At 46.8% G+C, this 6,177-nt stretch overlaps 1 long non-coding RNA gene across 1 annotated transcript; it reads right to left on the bottom strand.

Annotated features, from left to right (window-relative positions):
- Window positions 1-5,170: 5,170 nt before the first annotated feature.
- Window positions 5,171-5,716, bottom strand: LOC149467982 (uncharacterized). Its single transcript, XR_016311807.1, has 2 exons — window positions 5,549-5,716; window positions 5,171-5,412 (listed from the first exon to the last, which is right to left on the bottom strand). It is a non-coding gene; the product is annotated as an uncharacterized LOC149467982 (long non-coding RNA).
- Between the last annotated feature and the right edge of the window lie 461 nt (window positions 5,717-6,177).

The raw sequence follows: 6,177 nt of genomic DNA, 5'->3' as shown, positions 1-6,177 counted from the left end.
ACTGCTGCTGGGGGGACTTTTTAACCTAGGCCTGTGTATGGCCTTCAATTGAAGCTGCTTCCGCTCCGCCACTCTGCCATTGGACTCTTGATAGTCGTCTCCCCACGCTGCTGCTGGGGGGACTTTTTAACATAGGCCTCTGTATGGCCTTTAATTGAAGCTGCTTACGCTCCGCCACTCTGCCATGGGCCTCTTGGGTATCCCAGAAGCTGCTCAGCGGGTCAGGGCAATAAAGCTCCCGGTTCGCAGGTTGTTCCGTCTTATGGATGGAAGTACGACGGTATATGATCTTCTTCGCACCCACGGCATCACCTCATAGAATCTCTGCATTGCATCTGCAATCACAACGCTGACTTCCCGGATCGCCACTCAGCCATTGGACTCTTGATAGTCGTCTCCCCACACTGCTGCTTGGGGGGACTTTTTAACATAGGCCTGTGTATGGCCTTCAATTGAAGCTGCTTCCGCTCCGCCACTCTGCCATTGGACTCTTGATAGTCGTCTCCCCACGCTGCTGCTGGGGGGACTTTTTAACATAGGCCTCTGTATGGCCTTTAATTGAAGCTGCTTACGCTCCGCCACTCTGCCATGGGCCTCTTGGGTATCCCAGAAGCTGCTCAGCGGGTCAGGGCAATAAAGCTCCCGGTTCGCAGGTTGTTCCGTCTTATGGATGGAAGTACGACGGTATATGATCTTCTTCGCACCCACGGCATTACTTCGTAGAATTTCTGCATTGCATCTGCAATCACAACGCTGACTTCCCGGATCGCCACTCAGCCATTGGACTCTTGATAGTCGTCTCCCCACACTGCTGCTGGGGGGACTTTTTAACCTAGGCCTGTGTATGGCCTTCAATTGAAGCTGCTTCCGCTCCGCCACTCTGCCATTGGACTCTTGATAGTCGTCTCCCCACGCTGCTGCTGGGGGGACTTTTTAACCTAGGCCTGTGTATGGCCTTCAATTGAAGCTGCTTCTGCTCCGCCACTCTGCCATTGGACTCTTGATAGTCGTCTCCCCACACTGCTGCTGGGGGGACTTTTTAACATAGGCCTCTGTATGGCCTTCAATTTAAGCTGCTTACGCTTCGCCACTCTGCCATGGGCCCCTGTACCACCTCCTCTTGCTGCTGCCAGGTCCAGAGTGTGTCATGGGTCCCTGTACGGCCTCCCATTGCTGCTGACTTCATCGCCAGACTCTGCCATGTGCCACTTTCAGGTCTCCTTACACTGTTGGTGGGTTCCATTTTGTGATAGGGTGCTGTATGGCCTTCCATTGCTGCTGCCTCCACCGCCACCCTGCGCCATGTGCCTCTGTCGTCTGCTCACGCTGCTGACGGCTTCCGCTTTTTAACCGAGGCCTGTGTTTGGCTTCCGAATACTGCTGCATCCACCGCCACCCTGCGCCATGTGTCTCTGTCGTCTGCTCACGCTGCTGACGGCTTCCGCTTTTTAACCTAGGCCTGTGTATGGCTTCAGAATAATGCTGCCTACACCGCCACCCTGCGCCATGTGCCTCTGTCGTCTGCTCACGCTGCTGCCAGGTCCATACTGATTCATGGCCCCCTGTACCGGCTCCTCATGAACACGGTTCAGCTGGTTTGCATCACTTAACGGCAAATCGTTGACAAACGCTGGGACGTTCAGTGTTGTGCGCATTAAGCCAGACACCAAAGGGCAGCACAGACCTGTTATTACTCGCTCAAGCATGGCTGAACAAAACCAGTCTCTACCACAAATTGGACCCAGACCTGCCCAGGGTCTCGTAAGTAGATTGCACGGAGGAGTAGAGTTCGTTATTGGAATTAACTGTGAGGGACTTTTAAACCTAGGCCTGTGTATGGCCTTCAATTGAAGCTGCTTCTGCTCCGCCACTCTGCCATTGGACTCTTGATAGTCGTCTCCCCACGCTGCTGCTGGGGGGACTTTTTAACATAGGCCTCTGTATGGCCTTCAATTTTAGCTGCTTACGCTCCGCCACTCTGCCATGGGCCCCTGTACCGCCTCCTCATGCTGCTGCCAGGCCCGTAATCTGCCATGGGCCCCCGTACCGACTCCTCATGCTGCTGCCAGGCCCGTAATCTGTCATGGGCCCCTGTACCGCCTCCTCATGCTGCTGCCAGGTCCAGAGTGTGTCATGGGTCCCTGTACGGCCTCCCATTGCTGCTGTCTCCATCGCCACACTCTGCCATGTGCCACTTTCAGGTCTCCTCACACTGCTGGTGGGTTCCATTTTGTCATAGGGTGCTGTATGGCCTCCCATTGCTGCTGCCTCCACCGCCACACTGTGGCTCCACACTCTGGTTTTGGCCCCGTGACTGCCCAAATGAGTGAAGTGTGCGGTGGTTTTGGCCCCGTGACTGCCCAAATGAGTGAAGTGTGCGGTGATTCTAAGATCGACGGCACTCATCTGCATGTCATACTGACTGACAGTATTATTTCTCTTCCCCAGCAGACTCCAAGGGCATTTAAATTAAAGGTACAGTGTTCTGCACTAATATAAAGGCTCTCTGAAGCCTAGAAACACCCTTTTTATAAGTTAAATTCGCAGCGAATATATTCGGCTCGAAACGAATTTATTCCGCGAATTCGGCGAATCAGCCGAACCGAATTTTTGAATAATTCGCTCATCTCTAGTTATTGCTCACTTTGGAAAGTGTATGTTCATTTTGAAAAATGAATGTCAGTAAATGGCTGGAGCCTGTGTTAACAACGTGTAATAAAATATTTTCTGGAGAAAATTTTGCAACACAAATGTATGCATTATATTCCACACAGATTAGTCACCCTTTTCTTCTATAAATAGCTGTTGAGAAATATTACTTGAATAGTTTTATTCTTTCTAGTTCCTCATGCTCTTACTAGAGGTACATGGTTATTCATTTTTTTCTCTTTGTATTGGAGAAGATTTTCTCTCTTGTTTTCAGGGCCGTATTTATGCTTGTACTGATGATTTTGTCCTTGTAACCCTTCTTATGGAAGGAATGTGCTAGTATTCTGAAAAGTTTATTTCTGTGTCCTGGGTCTGAGCATATTCGGTGGTATCTGATGGTCTGGCTGTGTATGATGGCCCATTTGGTGTGTTAGGGGTGGAAGCTGGAACTGTGGAAGTAGTGGCATCTGTCAGTGGGTTTCCTGTATATTAAAGTGTGCAGCTTGTCATCCCTGATATATACTGTGATGTCAAGGAAATTGATGTGTGTTTGGATTCATGTACACTGCAGCTGATAAACTGACATTTAGGAGCTTTTCTGTGTTTTTTTCAGCAGCCCCTGGACTCTCCCTAATGTTTTCCTATGTGTCTATGTACACATAGTCATTTACAGGCAGTTGAGTTTACAGTCATTTTTTTTAACACACCAAACTTGTGTTCAGGAGTAGATTTTATCAGCATTTCAAACGCCAAATGCTTGTAAACGCTTGTAAACATGGCTAACCGCGTTTATAAGCGTTTGCGTTTAGAAGTGTTTTTTTAACTGTTCCATATCCAGATGCTGTCCAGAGCCTTTTTTCATCATCAGAAATGCATGCAAATCGTTTTCCATGTATGCAAACAGACCCAGTACACCAGCGCAGTCAGTTCCAGGTTTCGCGTGAAGGAAAAAATGGTAGAACACGCTGCATTATGCTCATGATGGGATTCATAGTGAATACAACCAGAAAAGACAGGTAATCTCAACACATACTGCTCTCTCTGCTTCTGCTCTCTCTTTCTCTCAAAATGTCTGAAATAGTAAATTTTTTACTGTCTTTCAGGGCATTTGGGAAGGTCTCCTGAGGTTATCTTAAAAAAACGCTTCTAAACCAAACACTCATAAACGCAGTATGCAAATGCAGCTAAATAGACGTTTTTTTAACCTACAGTTTCCAGAATTCAGTTTCCATTGTTCAGAAGTGTTTTCCAAACATCCCGTGTACATGGAGCTTTTCAGTGCTGATTCCAGGGGTGGACTAACAACTCATGGGGCCCTCGGGCAATAGGGGATCATGGGGCCCCTGTGTCCTTGCTCAAACTTAAAAAATCCTATGAAAAAGGTACCAGGGGCATCTCATGGGGCCGACTACTGACCCCGGGCCCTCGGGCAGTGCCCGAGTTTCCAAATGGTCAGTCCGCCCCTGGCTGGTTCACACTATCGCAGTGCAAGAAACCACAATTGATTAGGACAGGAGTCTCACAGCATTCCTGTTCAAATCACTTGTGATTCTTTGCAGTGCAAATTTAGCTATTCATTTTGTATTGCATTGCAGATTTCACCACACCCGCAGGAAAGGTGCATTCACCTTTTTTTTTGCACTGGAATCAGATTCACACCAATGCAATCCAATTCAGCCAATTGCACTATGTTCTATGAATCATTTTTGGGATGTTGTTAACTTAATAATGACACCCAGAGCGATTTGCATGAATGGAGTGGTATTGTAATGCGGTGCAGGAAACACACAGAATTTGATACAAATCTCGCACTGCATCAGTGTAAACCAACACCGAATAGTCCATTTTTATTTTGATTGATGGATGAAATGTGTTGAGCACCCTTCTTCACTAGTCCAGCATACCTCTGTCACCTCATTCCCAGTGACAGAATGGGTTTTCACCATGCACTTGTGCAGCCCTCATGAGTGTACCATGTGGCTGGATACATGGGGTTTCTGTACTACGGGTTCAGTCCCAGTTATTTTTTGGGGAACTGACCACTACAGAGGGAGGCAGAATACCAAAGAATACCAACCCATCACCAGTGGAGGACCTGTCACCCAAGTCTGGTATCACTCCTCGCTGTCTGGCTGATATTTATTTTCATGGTTACTCATAGCAAATACACTTTTCCGATTCTGGGAAAACGCAGAACCTGTGTTAACCCTCTCCCCACCTGGGTAGTACAGAACTAACTCTCTAATGCAGCACACCCTTAGTAGGCAACTGTCTAGACTATGAGAGCCTGAGACAGCCGATCCCTCCCCCTCTCCTGCCTGGAGCTCCAGTGAGTGCTGGAGGGACAGTGCAGAGAGCAGTGACAGACAGTCACTGTTCTCTGCTCAGTGGAAGTGTATGAGCCTGGTAATATCAACCAAGTAACAACTGCCAGCATCGCTCAATATTGAATATAGAAAAACCTAGAATGTAGGAAAACCCAGTGGGACATTAATGACAGAAAAATATATAACAAAGCATGTTAAAAGACCAATTGTCAACTTTTATTAAAGATTTTGTGGCCACATGGCCAGTAAAAACTGGTAAATATTCAGCAGTAAATATGATACAAAAAACAGGATTTACAGACATATACCCATTATGGATTACAAATACACTGATATAGAAGAATGCCTTGATTGACAAAAGTGTGTTCTTCCCATAACTCCCAACATGTTTCGGAACAAAGTTCCTTCCTCAGGGGAACAATTGGGTATAGTAGTGCTGTGATACAATAACGAAACATCAATAATATACACAACCATATTGTAAAAGTACATAGGTGTAAATTACAAATTACAAAAAACACAAAACACAACAGATCCATATATGTATATGCTTCAGTATTTGAAAAACTTACAATCAGTGTATGTATCAATGAAACCATATCCAGTTTGAGTAAGAACAACCCATGGAAGAAGAAAAAATTGGGCCACCATCCGCCTAAGATCGCCAGGGGTGTGTCAGCAGTGCCCCCGCAGTCCACAACATTGCTACAAGAATCCCCAAAAAATTGCCACAAAATTGTCTGGCCAATCTGCAATAAATAAAAAGAAAAAGCTATCATTAGTTAACCAATACAGAACAGAGTGCCAGGCTGGATGACAATAAGTTCAAAAAGTAAAGTAAAACATGGATAAAATAAAGCGGTATATAGAATATAATTGACACTGATAGGTAAAAATATTAAAGCCGTGTCAGGTGGAAATCAATAAAGTATTGTCAAATAGTAGTTAAGGCCATAGTTAAGGTTTTTCTATGCTCAGAGCAGGGGCGGACTGACAACTCATGGGGCCCCCGGGCAATAGGGGATCATGGGGCCCCTGTGTCCTTGCCCAAACTCAAAAAAGCCTATGAAAAAAGTACCAGGGGCATCTCATGGGGCCCGCTACTGACCCCGGGCCCTCGGGCAGTGCCCGAGTTTCCAAATGGTCAGTCCGCCTCTGGCTCAGAGCAGAACCGAGAAGTAGCCAATCGGCTGTAACGTGA

This window comes from Staurois parvus, unplaced genomic scaffold (genome assembly GCF_062004578.1).
Source record: "Staurois parvus isolate SC_StPar_1 unplaced genomic scaffold, SC_StPar_1.0 ptg000096l, whole genome shotgun sequence".
In the NCBI taxonomy this organism is placed as follows: domain Eukaryota; kingdom Metazoa; phylum Chordata; class Amphibia; order Anura; family Ranidae; genus Staurois; species Staurois parvus.
This window is presented reverse-complemented; position numbering and strand designations above follow the sequence as displayed.